The 22,302-nt window shown below is 38.6% G+C and overlaps 1 protein-coding gene and 1 non-coding gene across 3 annotated transcripts in view; both read left to right on the top strand.

Annotated features, from left to right (window-relative positions):
- The window catches only part of CMYA5 (cardiomyopathy associated 5), an 88,154-nt gene that overhangs the window by 11,097 nt on the left and 54,755 nt on the right, over window positions 1-22,302 (top strand). The window lies entirely within an intron of this gene.
- Window positions 15,440-15,547, top strand: LOC116632555. Its single transcript, XR_004299470.1, has one exon. It is a non-coding gene; the product is annotated as a U6 spliceosomal RNA (small nuclear RNA).

Genomic DNA, 22,302 nt, shown 5'->3' with positions numbered 1-22,302 from the left:
TTGTTGTTGGTGTATAGGAATGCCACTGATTTCTGTGCATTGATTTTATATCTTGCCACTTTACTGAATTCCTGTATGAGTTCTAGCAGTTTTGGGGTGGAGTCTTTTGGGTTTTCCACATAAAGTATCATATCATCTGCAAAGAGTGAGAGTTTGACTTCTTCTTTGCCGATTCGGTTGCCTTTTATTTCTTTTTGTTGTCTGATTGCTTGGCTTGGACTTCTAATACTATGTTGAATAGCACTGGTGATAGTGGACATCCCTGCCGTGTTCCTGACCTTAGGGGGAAAGCTCTCAGTTTTTCCCCATTGAGAATGATATTCACTGTAGGTTTTTCATAGATGGCTTTTATGGTATTGAGGTATGTACCCTCTATCCCTATACTCTGAAGAGTTTTGATCAAGAAAGGATGCTGCACTTTGTCAAATGCTTTTTCTGCATCTATTGAGAGGATCATATGGTTCTTGTTCTTTCTTTTATTAATGTATTGTATCACATATAATTATTTCAATTTGCTTCTAATTTTAAAAGCAAAACATAAAACATCCAGAAAATCTGCATAGTAGCTAATCCTGACTAGCACCTTAGTATATTAAGTTTCCTAGTGTGTAATAGGTAGAGTAAATCTTGTGTTTAAAAATAGACATTAGGCAATCTCGTGTGATTGAATTTTCATAAGGTCAAACATAGAAATACCAAAATAACTTCTCTACATGCTCTATGGGATCATATGATAAATGTTCAATAGGTATTTACTATAGTATCTATAAAATTCAGATCCTTTGTTTAAAAGAATTTTTGGATTTAGCACAGTACACTTGGAAGTTTTCCTATCTAGTGTTTGTTTGTTTTCAAGAGAAAATAAGGAGAAAAGTGAGACTGTTGTGGTCTTTGTCTCCTCTTAGAGTTTTTGGATCTCCAAGATGGGCTTCAATAAATCCCTTCTTCATCCAGCACTATTTGGGGCATAAACCAGGTTATAACGCAAAAACACCTGATAGGATTGAAAAGACCTGGTTTATCATCCTGGCTCTGCACTTACTTGCCGTGTGACTTGGTGCAAGACACTTAACTTCTGTGTGTTAAGTGTTGCATAGATTTCAAGGCCCTACCTGACCTGCTTACCTCTCACAGGTCCTCTCACACCCTTCTGCGACGTTCACTACATTCCACCCCTGCTGGCTTCTTTCAGAACCTCCAACGTGCTCAGCCTGTTCCTGCATTCATGTCTTTGTCTTCTCTCCCTGGTGCTTCTTCCCCAGATCTACTCTTCAGTATCAGTACGGATGACAAGAGACTTTCCTCAGCCACTCTGCCCATCAGGCTCTCTTCTTATCTTTCACTATCACATTATTCACGATTTCAGATTGCTCTTCATGGCACCATCACTATCTGAAATGGTGGGTTTTTTTTGGTTTGTTTATTCATTGTTTTTTGCCACCACTAGAGGGAAAGCTCCATGAGGGCGGGGGCCTTGTCTCGCTTCTCTGCTGTGTCTCCAGGAGCTAGGGCACAGCCTGGCACACAGTAGGTACTTAAGAAATGGTTGTCGAATAAATAACTGGTTGGAGCTCACCACGAAACAGTTCATCCCAGGGCCTCAGGTTTCCCTTTCTCAGATCAGCACTGCTCATACCATCACAGTCTCAAATCATTTTGTTCCTGGGTGCCAAGACAAGGGCACAGAGGATGAGAGCTCACAAGTGGTCTTTGAATTTGGCAGAAGGCCGGCCAAATAGAGAGAAATTAAGGACAGAAGTGCTAACACCTCTGAGAGGGTTAAAAGTTTAAGCCTGTCAGCATCTGATTTAGATTGGATTCCCTTTTGAACAATTCCCTTCAAATACAGGACCTAAGACACTCTCCTGGGAGAAGGGGGCATCAGAAAAGGGAAAGTGGGTGCTTAGGAGTGAGAGGGCTCCAGAGGCCCTTTGGAGCTACGGTTGTGGTCCTGCTCAGAGGAGTGAGCAGAGGATACTTCCTCAGACATTGCAGAAAACAACTTTCTCCAAGCCCTTAGCCTCAGATCACTCATAATTCTGGGAGGGAGGGATATTCTTGTTTCCCCGACTCAGAGGGTCCAGGATACAAAAGGGAGGGCTGGGGAGAAAGCATACACAAAGTTGGCAGTGTTGATATATGAACTGAAATTGCCTGATAACAAAATATGTAGTTAAATCTGCAAATAGAATTAGGACTCCTACTCCATTTACATACTCGACCCTTTGGAAGAAAATCCCCGGATATCAACCCAGGTGGACAGGAAATGCAGGGTCACTCAGCCTCTGTGGACCAAGGCGGAGAGAGGACTGCCAGCAGCAGAAAATTGGGGCCTTAGCATCTGAATAACTTCCAACAATCAATGGCCTACTTAATCTTAGAGTAGAATGGCAAGAAATGGCAACAATTTCTTAGAGTTTTCTTTCCATTTCTCTCTGTTCCAGTTCTTACCTGCTGCTCAAACTGCAAGATTTCCACTTGTCAATCCCACAAGTTCCCCTGGACTGAGTTTGCATAGCTTAAGAGTTGAGAATCACAAATTCAGAAACCCAGGCTTTAGTAACAACATTGCCTCTGAACAGCTTTCCACTTGCCAGGGAAGTCTTATGTTAGTGATTTTCTCTAGGTAAGGGGAGCTGCCTTGGGTTCCAGTCTATGTCCGTCAGGTTTTGAGTTGTAATAGAAGCTAACTGTGACCAATTTAAGCACAAAATGACTGTATTCACAGTATCCTGGTAGGTAGAGAATCATGAGAAGTGTGAAAAAGAGGGATTAGGTAGCCAGGAACAACCGTTAGAACCATGCTTCAAAACTGGTCTGGTGGACTATAGAACTCAATCATAAAAAGACAAATAACCCAATTTTAAAATGGACAAAGGATCCGAATAGACAGTACTCCAAAGAAGATAGACAATTGTCCAATGAGCACATGAAAAAAGTGTACCTTTTCCCATGAAATATCACCTGAATTTAACTATCACTGTTTATTCTAGCTTTGACTTTCCATTTTATGATAAAAACAAACAAGTCTTTAACTTAGGCTTCGACGTGACCTGTCTTGCACATCTTGGTATCTGCTTTGAGGTTTCAAAGCTGTATGGAAATCTCTTAACTATATATTTGCCATTATTAGAAAGTTAATTGCCTTTTAATTCTTTTAGTCCTATATACCTAGGTCAATCCTCCTTTGGATATTTATGCTCCAACTCACAAGGTGGGCTACTACGATCCTGGTCAGGGGGTGAAATGAGACTCAAGTAGTATCAGATTGTCTTTTCTGGTAACTCAGAAATGGAGACACACATTCTATTTAGTTTTAGAAACAAAAGGTTTGGGGGACAGGTGTCAACTTTTTGGAGATCTATTCCACTTTATTTTGATCTTTTCAATAATATTTTGGGGGCACCTGGGTGGCATAGTCAGTTAAATATTTGCCTTTGCCTCAGGTCATGATCTCAGGGTCCTGGGATTGAGCCCCGCGTTGGGCTCTCTGCTCAGCGGGAAATCGGCTTCTCCCTCTCCCTCTGCCTCTGTGATCTCTTTCGCTCTCACTCTCTCTCAAATAAATAAATAAAATCTTTAAAAAAATAATATTTTGGATAGAATACTGGTTTTTCTGTTTTTTTAAAAAATTGTTAATTTTTCTATTAGTCAAAAAAATTCTAGGGGCGCCTGGGTGGCTCAGTCGTTAAGCGTCTGCCTTCGGCTCAGGTCATGATCCCAGGGTCCTGGGATCGAGCCTCGCATCGGGTTCCCTGCTCTGCGGGAAGCCTGCTTCTCCCTCTCCCACTCCCCCTGCTTGTGTTCTCTCTCTCGCTGTGTCTCTCTGTCAAGTAAATAAATAAAATCTTTAAAAAAAAAAGTTCTAAATTTACTTCTGCAAACTGTCCAAGAAGAACATTAGCTAAAATTGCTGAGTGTAACTTGGTGTCTGAGTTAGTACCCGGGAAAAAAAATGCTATTTAAAGCTAAATAAAGGCTATCTGTCAAGGCAGGTAGTCTAGAATATAGAAGATGGGTGGAGAGGAGATCCTATATAGATAGGCAGGGTAGGACTCTGAATGTAGGGTCACTCAAGTGAGCTTCTAAAACCGTAAAACAGTCCACCCAAAATAGAGCACATACAAGGAATGCCTCTGTCCCAGAATTCTGTGAGCACACCTTATTGTCTATACAGGGGTAAGAGAGTGAAAGCCATTTGAATCTATCCTGTCACTCAGGAAGGCCTCCGTCCTTCATCAAGACAGCTCATGCCATCCACTAGAGGTGAGGTTGTAATGTTTTTCCCACTCCTTCCTCTTTGTTCTTTGGAATATAGAGGTTGAGAGAGGGAGAAGCAATAAAATACCTTTCCAGAAAGCCACGATTCTGTTTTTGTTTTTGGTTTCTCTTAATCTCCCTGGGAAATAATTGTTTGTTACAAAGAAAAACAGAACTCCAAGCAGTTGTATAGACTCTGGGACTGAAGGTGCTGGTTGGTGGCAGCCCTATTGAGCCGCGTGCAAGAGAAACTGAGGAAGCTATGCTAAAGGAGAGAGAGACAGAGAGACAAGATTCCTCATGGTTTTCCTGTTTCCTCTTCCCTCTGAGGCCTAGATACATCTGCCCTTCCACATTTTGTTCTTAGCACCAAGAGTGCTTTTAATCTCTCCTTAACATTTCTTTTCTTTTTTTTTTTTTTTTTTTAAAGATTCTATTTATTCATTTGAGAGAAAGAGCACAAGCAGGGGGAGTGGGAGAGGGAGAAGCAGGTTCCCCGCTGAGCAGGGAGCCCGATGCAGGGCTCGATCCCAGGACCCTGGAGATCATGACCTGAGCTGAAGACAGATGCTTAACCATCTGAGCCACCCAGGCACTGCTCTCCTTAACATTTCTGTTAGATGTTTTTTTCTCCTACAGGCCTTGGCTACACATGTGCCCTTCCTTCAGGGCTAGCCAAAAGAACCCCCTTAAGGTGGAGTCATGCCCCACATTTCCCGAAATACTTTTCTCCCCCAATAAGGAATCTTTTGGACATAACAGTTACAATATTGAAACCCAAGCTGCCATTCCACCTTCATCACCACAACTTACTACCAGCAAAATTTTAAAAGCCTGCTTCAGACCAGGAGGAATTCATCCTTCCCATCCACATGCCTCCCTATTGCAAATATTTTCAACTCTATCGAATATAGAGTTAAGAGAGCTTTATAATGACCTAACACCAACTTGAGCAGATACCATCCGGGTGCTGGTAGCCAAAAGTTCACGATCATTCTCAGTTTGACTTCAAGAATCAAGAGTCCCAGACTTTCTTTGAATCTCTCCCGGAGCTGTTAAAGCCTTAGCACTCGAAGGTCTCCGGGGTATACTGGTGAGAGCTGCATGACCTCTTTGAACCTCAGACTCTGAAAGAGGTGGGTGTGTGTGGGAGTAAATGAAAGTAGGAACGCACCAGGGTCTCTCGTGCTCCTGGAGCAGAGGAGAGTGTGAATGGGTGTCAGGTCCCCTCCCTCCCTCTCAGTATGATCTGTCAGGACCTCCTGACCTGAGCAGTTTTTTGGGCCCGTGCTGCCGGCTCGCAGGGCTGCTCCCCAGTGACCCGTCCTCACCCGCACCTTAATTGGGGTGTACTCTCAGATGCACAAGTAATTCTCCTTGTTTGGTGCTTTGTTTTACTTTTGAGTTAAAACTGGGAGTGAACGTCAGTCTGCTCTGTACCTCGCTCACTACTGTCTTCCTCTCGTTCCCTCAGTCGGGTGGTCAGAAAATGTCAAAAGTTTCTTGTTAGAAATGTATTTGAATACATCTCAGGGTCCCATTAAGCTACACTAGTCCTGAAGCCCCACTGCAATAATTGTGAGCTTTGAGCCACAATAGGGTCAGGGATGATGTACCTGCAGCCCCTGGGACGTACAGTTAGGAAGCTCTCTCAGCGCAGTTTGGTGAACGGCTTTTCTCTGAATTCAGGTTTCAACATGATTGTGGCATTCTGGCACTTAAAAAGGATTTCATTCTTTCTGTTGTTTAGGGACTGTGTGTAATTTGTCTTCGGAACACACTGCACACACTCAGAGATGTTGACTGAGAGAATGAGTAACGACTGAGCGATACAGGGAAGAATAACCAGAAAACTCACCGCTTTTGCTTAGTTACACTTTCCAGAGGTAATCACTGTTAGAGAGATGCCTTCTGTCTTAGTGACGGTGTTCAGAGTAAATCAAAGTGGATTTGTAGATCCTCAAAGTCTGGGCTTTACAAGGTGAATTTAACATTGGAAAGGAAAAGGCAGAGAACAAACATATGGAACGTTTGTTATTCGCCAAGTGTTGTATGAAGTATTTTACACATACCATTGCAACACAGCTGCCTTAGAAAGTACATATTAGTCTCCCCGTTAACTGAGGATGACCTTCAAGCTCAGGAAAGGAAGGGGGAGTAGTATGCCCAAGCTCACACAGCTAGTTAAGGGGTGAAGCCAGGATGTAAACACAGATCTCTCTGAGGTACAAAATGTTATTTCCACCATTACCCCATCTCTCTCTATCCCATGGGCTCAGCACTGTGGCATATACTAAGGTAATGAGACATGGTTTCTGTCTGAAGAAACTTAAGGTCAAGTAAAAGACCCATGGTAAATACTAATTGTAATAATGCAAAATAGCAGTAAATAAACACTGTGGTAGAATTATCAGAGAAGTACTCAGTGAGCAGAGAATTCCAGTAAATCTCAAATAATGTATTTTATCTGAAAGAGTGAGCTCACTAACAACTAGCCCAGTCACATTTTGATTTTCTAAAAACTTCTCTCAAGACAGGGCTCACACGGTACCCAGTGTTGATAAAAGTGTGGGTCAGGACGGAGGGCTCTTGTACAGCCTCCTGAAAGGAATGCAAACTGATAAACCTTTGTGGAGGGGAAGTTGGCAACATGCATAAAAATCCTGAAAAAATAAGTTTGTTTGACCCTCAAGTTCCCAAGGTGTTATTCTAAGAAAATAAGTGTGCAGAAAGAGGTACATATGAGGGTGTTTGTCATAGCATTTTTTTTATAATAGCAAAAACTTAGAGATAGTGTAAATGTTGACAATAGCGTATGGGGTAGTGTTCTAGACTGTGATAGAATGCAGTGTTAAATATTAAATATGAAGTGGTAGACCAGTAGTAGCTCTTAAAGTTTGATCTCCTCTCAGGGTGTCCTCAAGATCAAAACTATTTCCACTGTAGGGGTGTCTGGGTGGCTCGGTCGTTAAGCGTCTGCCTTTGGCTCAGGTCATGATCTCAGGGTCCTGGGATCGAGCCCCACATCGGGCTCCCTGCTCTGCGGGAAGCCTGCTTCTCCCTCTCCCACTCACCCTGCCTGTCCTCCCTCTCTCGCTGTGTCTCTCTCTGTCAAATAAATACATAAATTAAAAAAAAATCTTTAAAACTATTTCCATTGTAATACTGGCACATCTGTATTTGCCACTTTCACTCATGAGAGTGTAGAGTAGGAAAAGTCCATTGTATTATTATTATTATTATTATTATTATTTAGATTCCACATTGCAACTAATCTTTAAAACTTGTCAAGTTTGGTGTGGTATAAGGAAAAATGCCCACAATAATCTGAAAGTCATTTCTCCCTTTTTCAACTACCTATATGAGGCTAGATTTCCTTCATATACGGTTTCTGTTTGTTTGTTTGTTTTTAGTAGTCTCCACGCCCAACACGGGGCTTGAACTCACGACCCTGAGATTAAGAGTCACATACCCCTTCTTCATATATTTCTGCCAACAGAACATATCTACATTTTGAATGCAGAAGCAGATAAGAGAATTCAGCTGCCTTCTGTTAAGCCAAACATTAAAAGTATTTGCAAAACTCTAAAATAATGTCACTTTTCTCACTAAATGTTTTTGTTTGTTTGTTTTGGAAAATAGAATTAGATTCTGTAAAATATATTACTGATGTTGACATGTAAGTATTACTTTATTTTAAAATGAATTAATAAACTTCAAAATTTTTGTTTTAATTACTAATACTATAAAAATAAAAAATACAATCCACATAAACAAAAGCTTTTTGAGGTCCTCAATAATTCTTAAGAGGATAAAGTAGTTTTGAGACCAAAAACATTGAAAAGAGCGGTTGGAACATAATAATAGCATGGGAAATATTCAGAATATATTTTTAAATTTAAAGAGCACATTATAAAACATACCATTTGTGTAAAAAAATTTTTTTTTAAAAAGAACATCTCAGGATAGATTAAGAATGAAAGAAATACACCAAGTATATTAAAAGTAGTCATCTTTGAGTATTGGGATTACTGGTCATTTAAATTTTTTTTGTGCTTTTCTGTTTTCCCACATTTCCCACAGTGAAATTTATAATTGGCAATTAGGAAAAATTCTTATTTTTACAGACAGAACATCAAAATCTTGACTCTTGATTTCAGCTCAGGTCATGATCTCAGGGTCCTGGGATTGAGCCCCATGTCTCAGCAGAGTCTGCTCCCTCTCACTCTGCGCCTCCCCTTTCTCTCTCTTCCTCTCAGATAAATAAATAAATCTTTAAAAAATTTTTTGACTTTTCACCTGAATTCAAATGAGGAATAGGGAGAAAAGTATTAGCAAGTGTTGCCTTTATTATGCTTTTTAAAACACTGTACTAGATTTCATAAATATAAATTTTTTTTGCTAGATTTTTCTGTCTTTCTCCTTTGTGGGTGATGAATAAGAGAATGTTATGGGAAATTCATCTTAATTTTTGAGCTGCTAAAGATATCTAAGTACTTTAAAGTCTTATAAAAATGATTTGGGGGATACAGAGTTTTACATTAATCCTATTTATCCCAACATTAAACTATTGAATTTGTGTTTGCTGACTTCCAGTTTTGAGATTTTACAGTCAGAAACAAAAAGACTAGAACAAGCTACTGGCAAATTACTCCTAGTGTATTAATTTTATTTAATCTCTTTGTCTCTTTTTCTCTCTGGAATTTAAGAGACTTCCTTTTATGATGTTGCGTTTACTGTTCGCATTATGTTGTAGGTAAAATGTTTTTTTCTAGCAATGGTGTTTGGACCTGATGAAGGGATCATCAGCTAGGTAGACGGTGGTCTCACTGCACGGCCGGCGGTATCTCCGTAAGGTTCATCCAACCTATCCCCCCAGCCTCTCTGCTGGTACAGGTGGAAGGTCCTCTCTCTGGAACCCTCAGGGCCGGAAGTTTCTTACCCATCCCCGTTCAGCTCAGAAGCATCTGCTGGAGTGAGGTCTTGGTGTGTTTTATTATTATTATTTTTTCCTTTAAAAAATGACAGAGAAAAGAAAAATGTTGCCATATACTCTACTAGGCATATGGACAAACCCTCATTTCATAGGAGAGAATGGGAGCTAATAGAGGAGCTGGGTTTTATCTTTAAATGTGTTATTGTTATTTTCAAGGCCACAACATAAGGGCTCTTTCTTTGTTGCAAACCTAAGAAAAATTACTGGAGGGTCACTCAGGAAATGAGGAAAACCGATCAAATTTTTCCTACTTTTTGGAACAATTAGTCCTCATCCTCCATGCTTTTATGGAGTTTTAATTGTAGTATAAAAAAAAAGTCAGTGGAACAGCAGGGGAGAAGTCTATCCTGACTCACTGATTTATTTTAAAAAAGATCCCAGCCTGACACATTCTCTTCAGATGAAGTGCTCTGTCTCTTGGTAACCACCCCTCACCCCTCACAGGAATCTGACAGCACTGGCTGGTGGGGCACAGTTTCTGTTCTGCGCTAATACTCAGTAGCTGTTGAAGAATTCCAGTGCTAAAGAGCTAAGCCTGTGTTTAAGTCCTCAGCTGGGAATCCCAGAACACAATTGTGCTTATCCTCCATGGTTTTCTATTTACATGCTCAGCCAAGGTTAATGTTGCTTGTGGTTGATTGTTTTTTCCCCTTACTCTTGGGTCTATCACCACTGGTTCTCAACTAGTATAATTCTGAAGACGTTTTTGGTTTGGGGGCCAAGTACTGGTAGCATCTGGTGGAAAGAGGCCAGGGAATACTATTAAACATTCTTAGCACACAGAATTTATGTAGCCCCAAATGTCAATAGTGCTCCTGTTGAGGAACTCCCAAGACCATGTTTTGGTCTGAAGTAGTCACTAAGCTATGATAACCCGTCCTGTCACACCATAGTTCATTTATTTTGGTTCTCTAGACTTGGCACCTTTCTGCCCTTAGTTTTCTATAATAGTGGAGAATTCGGTGGATGAGTTTTTATACTTCTCTCGGGGGGATTCAGACATTTGCCTACAGTTTACTTAATTAAATCATGGCCCCCAACTCTTGGCCAGGCCCTGAATAGATAAATATCTCCTAAGTATGCATGTATTTATTTGTTTATTTATTTATTTATTTATTATTATTATTTTTGTAAGAGAGAGTGAGTGTGTGCGCGAGCTGGGAGTGGGGAGCACAGGGAGAGGGAGAGAGAAAATCTCAAGCAGGCTCCATGCCTAGCACGGTGCCCACGCAGGTGTCAATGCAATGACCCCAAGATTACCACACGAGCCAAAATCAAGAGTTGGAGGCTCAACCAACTGAGCCATTTAGGCACCTCCCCCCCAAGTATTTATAAATTGATTGCTCACTCTGAAACCCAAACTACTCTTTTTAACTCTGGGGAGATAAATGGCTCCTATAATTCCAGAGTCCTGATGGGTCATGTAACACCTTTACCCACTACTGGGTAGACATTTCCTACTTGAAGTAAATGGAGAAGTTTCTGCTTATGGCCCACATATAATATTTTGGTTGCGGAGGGGTGGGAGTCAGAAAGAAGAAAGATAGTCACTATTTTGAAATCTTGTACTTGCAAATGAATCACTTCTTCATCTACTCCTGGTTGAAAGGTCAAGCACATGTCTCAGGCACTCAGCGACCCAAGTTATCTCAAGCATATATGCAGCTCATCATTAACTAATTATCAGGACTGTCTAAAGCCCTGAGTGATGGGTATTTTCCAATCTACTTGGAGGTTGCAGTGGCATTTGGAAGCATCTAAATAATACTAACATATATGCCACTGGGTCTTTCCATTTTCAAAATTAGACTTTTGCACACCCAGACAGACCCTATGGTTTCACAACTCCCTCCTTTTGTACTTGTTCCTTTTACTTGAATTGTCCACAACCATCCCTAACCTGGTCTTTCTGGGAAACTCATTTTTATTTTACAAAACCTTGTATCAACCTTTTATATTCTATGATTATGTTGCAGACCCCTCCTTTCACATATATTCACACAGCCTGCCCCAATCTACTCCAAAGTTAAAAAATTTCCTTCTCTGTACATCCATGTCTGAAGGCTTTTTGCACATTCTTTCTGTTATCGTATGTGTCAGCTATATTTTAATGATCTCTGTCGATATATCAACATGCTAGGGTTGATGTTCCTAGAAGACAGGCACTGTGTTATTCCTCTTAGTATTCTCATTATTTTCCGCATTATGAGTACTTGTTAGAATCTGAAAACAGAGTTTCTATTATTTATTTTGCCAGGCTCGGTTTTGTTTTTTAATTTGCAACATATTATCGATTAACTGGGTTAGCTCTGATTATGGGACTGAAATAGTAGTTGTGGTAGTTAAGGGAGGTTTATCAATGTTAGATTAATATTTTACAAGAATGTTTTCATTTACTTGTATCATTATATATATATATATATATATATATATATATATATATATATATATATAATAAAAGAAGTGTTTTCTATGCCAAGTAGTACAGATGTTTAATGTCAGAGTGAGGTGTTTCAGGATGACTGAGACATGTAGTTAGGTTTGTATTAGATAAGATAACACTAGCTGCTGTAAGTGAACTATCATAATAAAACTTTCTCTTGAGTTACTCTCTTGAGTTACTTAAAAGTCCGATGCAGGTTTTTCTGGTTGGGCAGGTCTCCTCCAAGTAGTGACTCAGGGCCTGAGGCATCTTACTTGTTGTGGCTTTGCACTTTTCATTATGTGGCATTTAAGGTTGCTGTCCTTTAAACTCTGCAGGGAAAAAGTAGAGAGGGTCACATGTGGGGGGTTTTAGTGATCCCGACCTAGGAATGGCATATGTTACTAGTGTTCACTTTCCATTGGCTAGAACTTGTCACTTGGCTGCCATCTGGACACACCTAACTCAAAGGAGGCCAGGAAGTATAGACTATCTGTAAGCCCAGAAAGAAGAGAAACAAGCTTGGTGATAAGCTAGCCATCTCTAATAGTGAGCAAAGAAACAATTCTCCATATACAAAGAGCAAATGGCATCTATTAGAACTTTGAAAATCTCACAGAACAAATGGGAGACTGAGGAACTGGGCAAGAACCAGGGGAGTGCTATATGGGGTCCAGGGAACAAGAAAGTCTGATTATCTGTCCTGGGTGCTGTGGATTTTCAGCCATCCAATGGCGCTTTTTAAGATTCAAATTCCTGATTGGGGTAGGGCAGGGTGGTAGATGGGCCAGCAAGCTTAGTCTGAATAGCTCCCGTCTCTGAGTGACTAGAAGATGGCAGGCCTGACAGTCCAATGGCTTACTGTCCCATTCAGAGTGAAGTCCAAATACTTCCCATGGCCTTGACGCCCTGGTGAACTGGCTCCCAGTTACGCTTCTGGCCTCACCTCTTGTTTTTCTCTCTCTCCCCCTTGCCCTGCTTCATCATACTCCCATCTTTGCTGTGTGTGTTTGCCAAGCAGTCTCATCTGAGCAATGTTAGTATTGTTGTTTGCTCTGCTCTTTCTGGTGGTATTTGCATGCTTAGTCCCTCACTCCTTCCCAGTCTCTGCTCAAATGTCTCTTTAACTGAGAGGTTTTCCTTGACCACCCTGTACAATATAGCACCCCAACTCCCAAACCATTGCCCTCAATCCCACTTATTCTGTTTTATTTTATTCACAGCACTTACCGCTACCAAACATTTATATGTTTGCTTTGTTTTTTCTCTGTCTTCCCCTCCACTAGAATTTAAGCAACATGAGAGCAGGAACTTTGTTTTGTTTACATGCAAAACACCAGACACTGGGTGAGTGTCAGAGCAAGCACTAAAATCCAGGCTTCCTTCCTCCTGTCAGCAGATCACTGCAGGACCAGCCTGAGTTGGCATGCCCCGAGGCTAAAGTAGCCTGAGCCATTGAAGAATACCAACATTTATCTTTTTTTGTACAATCGGACTCAGATTGTCAACCCTTATTCTTTCCAGCTCATGAACATTTTTGCCACAGATATAATATTATTTATCACTGACCATGGGTAATGAATTTTTAATATTGGTCTATGTTGTTTATAATGCATCCATTTTAGCTCTGGTGCAAACCAGTGCAAATAAAGCTGTGCACAGTTCTATGTGCTTGTGAAAGAAACCCACATGTGAACAGGGCATTACTGAATTCTGACTGGCAGATTTCTCTTGGTCTGATTAGTCCACACATCAGTTTATGGTGGATACTCACAAGCACGTAGGTTAGCTATCATTATCTGTTCTTGCTGTCAAGTGATGTCCTTTAGGCTTTGCCAACTGCTGTACTTGTGGTCATTTGTGTTTACTGGGCTTTGACAAGTAGATTATTACACAACACCCTCTTCTCCCTGCCTAAATCCTGCAACAACTGATAAATAAATCAAAGGAATGGCAAATAGAGATCAAAATGTCAGCTTTATTACTAATAAGCTGATGATATCAAAGAATGTGCCTTAGGTGTAGGATAACAATGTGTTTTCTAATACCAAGTCTCAGAAATAAACAGACTTAATATACCCAGTCATGAATTCTGAAGAACTACAGGCCTCTCCACAGGAGGGCCTGTTCTATATACTGAACAGCACAAGGAACAGAGTAAAATAGGAAACAGTGATAGAGGGAAGCTAAGCTAGGAAGGAGGGTTACACTAAGATGTCCTTCCACGTGGAAAGAAATATCTGGAATGAGCAATTAATGTCTCTTTTTAATAATTTAAAGAAATTGCTGTCATGTATTTTATGAGATTTTACAGATAAAAAAACTCCTTTAAAAAAATCTAAAAAGATGTGAATCTTTATATTGCACAGTTTATTCATGCTCCCTTGTATAGATGGGCAGAAAAATGTTCCCACAGAACTGAGTGTTCTCAAACTAGTCTGGGAGAATGTTGATTGTGTCTGGCAACACTCCCGTAGACATGAGGGCTTAGGCAAGCACCTAATTTGTTTTACTGTGGAGCTGCCCCCAGTAGCAACATCCAAATACATTCTTAGATTTCAGAAGAATAAATAAGGAAAAATTAACTTGTAGGTCTACCATAAATCTATAGCTCAGACCAAATTGGTTAATTTGAAGTGAACTGCAAAGTTCTTTTAGAAAATTTGCACCAAATGGTTATTTTGCTGTAAAACAAATTGTGCCTAACACAGTGCCTACTACACAACGGGAGCTCAGTAAATACTTGTTGAATGAGTGAATCTGGACTTTGGGCTTCAGTTTGAAATCAGTTGAAAGTCAATGATGATTGAAGAAATTTTATAGTTTTGACATTCATCTGAAACAGAAATTCCGTGGAGATTAGAAATATACAGAAAGAGTAATATAAACTCTTTTAACTACTTTCCACTAAACCTAATTGGCTAGAGGAACCAAAGATCCCCGTTTTCTCCTTAAAACAGGCAAGGCAAGCTAACCACTCCTTGTAGCAAGCTACTGTCTAATAATACTCATCATTTTGAGTAGCATTTTTACTAAGGGTCAGTTGTGACTATTCCCAAACTTATTTTATTTTATCTATCTATCTATCTATCTATCTATCTATCTATCTATCATCTATCTATCTATCTTTAAGTAGACTCCATGCCCAGTGTGAAGCCCAGTGCGGGGCTTGAACTCATGACCCTGAAATCAAGACTTGAGCTAAGATCAAGAGTTGGATGCTTAACCGACTGAGCCACCTAGGCGCCCCCAAACCTTTTAATACTAGTTGTACTTGTTATTGTTATTACATGATTTAATTAAATATTACTGAAGCTGATGAACTGAGTGCAAAAGTAGAAGAGTTATTCTGGAAACAAAGGTGAGTGTTTTGGACAGACTTCACACGAGGAGAGCTAATAAAAGAACCACTAAAAGACAGGATTCCTCATAGGTAGTTTATAGCTCATAGGTAGTTTATAGCCTTGTAGAGCAGCTAAGATATATGTAAAAATAACTACTGTAGGATTTTAAATGCCATAGAAGACTACATGAAGATTCCAGAAGTTCAGAGGAGGAAAATTACTTTTGGCTCAGAGAATCATTGACAGGTACATAGAGAAGTTGATATATGAGCTGGTCTCTGAAAAGTGTAAAGTTAGGATGTACAGAGATGATTCATTCCAAGTAAAAAGAAGGATGTAAGCAAAGCCATGTTTGGCTGGAGCACAGGGTTCATGAAGAAGAAGAGTAGAAGATAAAGGTAGAAAGATAAATGGGTTGTGCTCGCTTCGGCAGCACATATACTAAAATTGGAACAATACAGAGAAGATTAGCATGGCCCCTGTGCAAGGATGATAAATGGGTTTCAAGTAGTAGAAGGCCCGAACTCCCACACTTAATGAAATGTCTGGTCATTGTGAAAATAAGATACTTATTCTACTCATCCACACAGAACTTCATTGGTCTTTAGTATACTTACAAAATGAGGACTTTATGTTAGGGCATGATAAACCTCTATAATAATTTTTTCATTCATGGATTCATGCATTTTTTTTTTCCTTAACTGCCTAATAGCCTATAAGCTCCTCTTAACCTAAGCTATTTTATATTACTTTTTGTTCAGCAATGCATATGATTAATTTTCTGCTTAGGACATGGGTATTCACTTAATTTTTGGTGAAAATATTAATTGTAGAATTAGTGATTATGTTTTTAAGAACTCTTGGTTCTTTTTTAAAGGCCCACATAAAATACCAACAATTTGTATTATAAGATTACAAGCTTGCTTGACATTTTATACTTTAAAAACATGTTTTTCAAAGTTTGCAATATATGGAAGATCAAATGTGACTTTATTATACTGTTATAACTGTTGAAACTTAATGCACTTTAACAGATATAGTAAGAAAAAATCCTATCCATTACCTTTTTTCATTTGGTACACTATTAGTGCACTGTGATTGCTTGAGAGTGGAATAAGTCATCATGAAAATCTAAGGCATTGCTCAAAATGATATTCCCTTAAGGAATGTCACTTTAACTGTTGGTCAGAAGAAGGGACTGCTCATTCCTAGAATATTAATCTTGAGCCCAATAGAAACAAAATATAATAATTATCTTAGCCTTCAGATACAAAGTTTGAGGACCCGTTTCACTTCTTTAGAAGCATAGTTCTATTTTCTTTAAGTAAAAGTGAGAGAACCAATTAAAATAAAGATGATGATGAGATAAGGGAAATCATTATTTTGGTAGCTCTACTTTGAGGGCTAGCCATTTTCCTCTTTAAAAATCTCAATTTGGATATATGTGTATTCCCTTTCTTTGGTTTTCTCCCTTGTAAAATGAAAAATATTATAAAGTCACAAGGCTCTTTCCATCCATGACCAATAATTTAATTTTCAGTAAGTTACTAGTCTCTGTTTCAACTAAAGTGAAATGGAAATAAACAGGGGTATCTAAGGAGGCTGATCACTGCTAAATTGCAAACACAAGAATTTTTTTGATATGATCATATTCCAGGACCTTATGCTTCATTTTGGAACAAAGAAGTTAGATTTTCCCAGCACATTTAATAAAATTCATCTCTTGAGAACTGATTTATACTAATACAACTCACACACACAAAATAAATTTAGAAAATATGTCAGCTCAACAGTGGGATATAAAAATATTATCAGCAAGCTACCAAAACACCATTCAGGGGTTATCATATCCCCTCCTCACTATACAAAGGGGTATGTATGTTACACAATGAAAATATAAATTAGGATTTACTGGGGGAAATTCAGAAATGGAGAAGTAGCAGAGCACATGAATCCTTCAAGCTCTCATCCCACAAAGAGTCTTACTTATTCAGGGCATAGCTGGATTGCTATAGAAAGAGTAGGGCTCCTGGAGGAGGGTGACGCTTATATAATGCTGAACTTATTTATAGGGAGAAGGGGACATGGAAATAAAAGACAAGATTGAGAACTTTGTCAGAGGATTGGAAACAATTAAAAGGATGGAAATATTAGTACTGAAAAATACAATAACAATGACACACTTGATGGTTGTAGTAGTAGTTTAGACACACCTGAAGAGAGAATAAATGTGCTGAATGATAGATTGAAAGAAACATGCAAATGAAGCACAGATAAGGCACAGTGAGAAATTTTAATTTATGAAAAATTGGAATCTCAGACAAAGAGAAAAGGGACAAGGGATAGAAGCAATATTTGAACATAATATGGCTGAGAATTTTTCAAAGATGATGAAAGACATCAATATCCAGATTTAAGAAGCCATACAAACTCCAAGCAGGATAAGATTCCTAAGCACATCATAGTAAAACTTCTGAAAACTAAAGACAACAAAAAGATTCTAAAAATAGCTGGGTGGTGGTGGGGAGAAATAATCCAGAATACCTTCAGAAAACAACATTACACTAACAGTTGATTTATCAATGAGACAAGGGAAGATAGAAGACAGTGGAATGATACTTCTTAAAGTGTTGAGAGAAAATATCTGCCAATCTAGAATTTTATACCCTGAAAAGATATTCTTCAAGAATGGAAATGTAAAAGACTTAAAAAAAAAAAAGAGTAGAGAGATTTTATCACCACGAGATTCACACTAAAGGAAATACTAAATGGAATTCTTCAGGGAGGAGGAAAGTGATTCCAGATGGAATGTTGGAGATGCAGGAAAGAATGAAACACAATAAAAAGATTCAGTATCTAGGTAAGTCTAAATGAATATTGACAGTTTAAAATAGTAATAAAGTTATATCCATGGGATTTAAAAATATTTATAGAATTAAAATATAATTACAGTAGCATGTAAATTGAAATTAAAGTGGTTTAGGGTCTTTGTGTTGTCTTGGAAAAATAAAAATACCAATTTGTGTTAGACATTAATTAATCAAGGATGCGTGTTGTAATCTTTAGGGTAATCACTAGAAGAATAGTAAAATGTAACTGCCAACCTGATAGGGAAAATGGAATAATAATAAATATTCAATCAGAAATAAGGCAAGAAAGAAGAGAAAAAGGAACATAGAATAGGTAGTACAGATAGAAAGCAAAGATAGAAGACTTAACCCAAATATATGATAATTATATTGGTAATTATATTAAGTTTAAATGAACTAAGTGCTCCATTTAAATTATCAGAGTTGATTTAAAAAATCTTTGAGTTACTTATAAGGACACATCTAAAATATAAGGATAAGGATACAGAAAGGCTAAAAGTAAAAATGCAAAGCGATAATAGCATGCAAACATTAATCAAAACCAAACTGGTATAATTTAATTAATATCAAAGTACAACTTTATTAGTATCAAAGAATACATAGGCAAAAATCATTATTCAGAGATAAAAGGGACATTTCATAATGATTAAAAGTTAATATTTCTGGGATGCCTGGGTGGCTCAGTCGTTAAGCGTCTGCCTTTGGCTCAGGTCATGATCCCAGGGTCCTGGGATCGAGCCCCGCATCAGGCTCCCTGCTCCACGGGAAGCCTGCTTCTCCCTCTCCCACTCCCCCTGCTTGTGTTCACACTCTCTCTGTGTCTCTCTCCATCAAATAAATGAATAAAATCTTAAAAAAAAAAAGTATAATACATCACAACCACTTGAGGTCGTTTTAGGAATTCAAGGTTGGTTTGACATCTGGAAATCAATCACTGTAATTCACATTAACAGAATAGAGGATATGGTCATCACCATAGTTGTATAAAAAATGTTTAATAAAATTTAACATTCATTCATTCATTCATTATTTTAAAAACTCTCTCAGCAAATAGGAATAGAAGGAAACTTCCTTAATCAGATAAAGGTTATCCTCAAAAGGAAGGAGGAGTGTTTGGCACTCAGCTCTGGTATCAATCTATTTTTTCCTGATCTAACTCAGACCACTAAACCTTCTCCTTGCCCGTTTCTGAAAGGGGACAGAAAGTGAGCTATATACACAGGTCATCAAGATGTGTCTATCTTCTACATGGGAAGCCAAGTAATAATGAGAAGTTTGCTCTGTGAGAATCAGAGGAGAATGAATGAGATGATGTTCATAGCCAATATCCATTAACTATGAGACACTGATGTATACATCTTTGCATAGATGAGAACACTTGTGTTCTTGAATAAGAAATATATTTCTGAACTCTATGCAGACCATTTCTCTTCTATTAAGGGAAATTATTTTTTTAGACTGAGTGTAATGTGAATCCTTGGGCTGTGGTTTTACACATGCTAATATAGTCATTCTCTGATTCCTGTTGGCTCTGTCATTCTTCTATTCCTTTGCTTCTCTCCAAAAATCCAGACATCCCAAAATACTTTAGGTTTTTCAGTGAGCCAGGCTGATTTATTCATATGTACATTTTGCATATTCTGTGACATTTTCCTGGAATAACCTCTCCATCCTCACACCACCTCCACGCCTCATCCATTTGGCAAACTCCTATTTATTCTTCAAAATCCAACTCAAGTATCTTTCCTCTGTGAAGTCTTCTCTTCTTTACATTGTCACTGTATCTTGCTTGTCTTCTAGAATAGTACTAATCTTACTTGTTAAAATGTTTAGTTCTGTCTCCCTATTAGATTTTTAATTTCTTGAGAGAAGGTTCTGTGTCTTTATATTTGTATTCCTAGTATTTAAGCCCAATAAAAGTTCATTAAATGAAGGAATGAATGAGTGAATGAATAAACAAACAATTGAATGAATCCACCTCAGTAGGGCTCTTTCTTCTTATGATCACCATTTGGGTATTCTGCTAAGCACTCATGAACTCATTCTAGCTAGTAATGAAAACTTCTCTGGTTGAGTACATTAAATTTACAATCAATAATTGACTCTAAATTGAATTTATAATTGCTTTTATCATACTACTACAATCATGGATATTCAAAATGCTGATTTCCCAGATGCATGTCATAACCTTACTTTTTAATTTCATCCTGCTTCTCTTAAATAAACAAAAGGAAGAAGGGGTAGAAGGAATTGAAAATTCTGAGGAATAACTTTAATTAATTATGTAAATAGCTTGAAAAAACATTGTAAAATAAGATTCAATCCAGAACCAAGATAGAGTATTAATTCCTAATTAAGTTCCATGGTTTAATACCAAAGCAAATAAGTGAGAGCAGAGTTGCCAAGGAAATGGAGAAACTAGTTCTTCCCATTGCTTTCCAGCCCTTTGCACTCATGGCATGTATAGGAAGTGAAATTACTTATAGTGCCCTGGGATAAATGGATGAGGCTGCTTGCTGTTGAAGACCAGCTGGGCAGGGGTTCTGGCTGCCTTAGGCTCTCCCTGGCTGTGGTGAGAGTTAAGGAAGTCAGGATCTCAGTGGTCCATAAGCTCTTTGCAGCAGACTGTTGGGGAAACTCTGAGGTTTAAGAAAGGGGAGTAGACTGTAACTACAAGGATTTATGGTCTTGGCGCTCAGCCTGGTCTAACTAGGAAGTGTTTGAAGTAAGCGAGAAAGGCGTATACTACTTAAATTTCATAGTTAGGATTGTTTAGGCCAGTGCTTTTCAACTCTGTTTTAGATTGGAGTCACTTAGAAGCTTTTAAAACATAAAAACACAGCAAAGCTGAGATCCTACCCTGGTATAGTTAAATCAGAGTCTCTGTGGGGAGGGGTATGGGATAGCATCAGTGTTTTTAAAAAGTTTCCTACTGGTGATTCTAAAATATGTCCAGAGTTAAGAACCACTGGCATAAGCAGTGATTGATGATTAAAAATTATTAGTAAGGGACCTAAATTCTGCATATGTTTTCAAAAAGTTAATAATTAATATATACGTATTTATATATTAATACTTACAAAAATACTTAATTTAATACTTATACTTCATGGGTTTTTAGCATAGGAAGATTTTTGTTTTTGTTTTTATTGTTGTAGAATGGTATACGCCAGTCAGTAGTTTGTGTTTATTGCAAACTGTAGCCATATTCTTAGAAGGATATAGCCATTGGAGTTTTAATCTTCAACTTAATGCTTATGAAGTAATGGCAAACATGATTGCTGAATTGATCAGGAAGAGTAACACTGGAGGTTTTTAAACTAAGCCTTGAAGAGGAGATAGAATTTAGATATGCAGAAGAGGTGGAGTGAAATGGGGGATAAGAATTGTAAATGCAGGAACAGAATGAACACCCGGGAGGAAGAGGTACAAGAAAATTTCAGAGAAGAGTACTACAGAGTCTGACCGGGGCTCAATGGCAATGGAAAGGGCGGCCAAAGCCAGCTGTCTCTTGAGGGCCTATGAGAGCAGTCCAAGGAGACCACCTTTTCACCTGTAGCAGTTGAAAACGGCCATGCCCAGGCTCCCTTGGTCTCTAATCCAATGATGTGTGGAAGCTTGATTACAGATAATGTTTACTGAACACTAGCTATATGCCAGGCACTTTTCCTGAGCACTTCATGTGTATTAACTAATTTAATCCTCACAGCAACCCAGAGAGCTAGGTTCCATTTGATCCCTGGCTTACAAATGAGGAAATGTGTAGCCTGTAGGCTGTTTTGGGGATGTCTCTATATTTTCTCTGTATGGCTCTGATCCAGAGTCCACATGATATATTTACTGGGCAGTGAATTATATAGTTAAAACAGAAATGTACAAGGTAGGCAGAGGGTGAAGGTGTGTACTCGGAAATAAGGTCAACTAGGGATCAGAAAGATAAGTATTTTGAACTCTTTTTCCCACAGATATGAGGAATTTACTGATATTTTTTGAGCAAGGAATGGGATGATGGAAAATTTTAGTACAGTAGGTCTGGAAAGAGGAGTAGGGTAGTTAAGGATAGGGGAGGGTGGGAGGTAAACATTAGGAAGCTAATGAAATAAACTAGAGATGACGTGATAAAAAGCTAGGTCAGGGTGATGGTAGTAGTAATGGAGAGGGCACAGATGACAAGTGCCCATCATGAAGGTCCTGGTGACCACAGAGTGAGCCTGGATGAGCCATGGGAGGTCAGGGGGAACAATCCCGATGAAGGGTAGGTGGTGAACTGAATCATTCCAGCCTGGGATGTGTTATTATATTTCATATCCTGACTTCACGTTTTAAATTTTATTTTGCATTCTTACCTATTTTTGATATGGATGACAATATTTATCTATATACATTAATTTCACATTAACCCATTACCTA

Source organism: Phoca vitulina, unplaced genomic scaffold (genome assembly GCF_004348235.1).
Source record: "Phoca vitulina isolate PV1807 unplaced genomic scaffold, GSC_HSeal_1.0 scaffold6, whole genome shotgun sequence".
NCBI classification, from domain to species: domain Eukaryota; kingdom Metazoa; phylum Chordata; class Mammalia; order Carnivora; family Phocidae; genus Phoca; species Phoca vitulina.
This window is presented reverse-complemented; position numbering and strand designations above follow the sequence as displayed.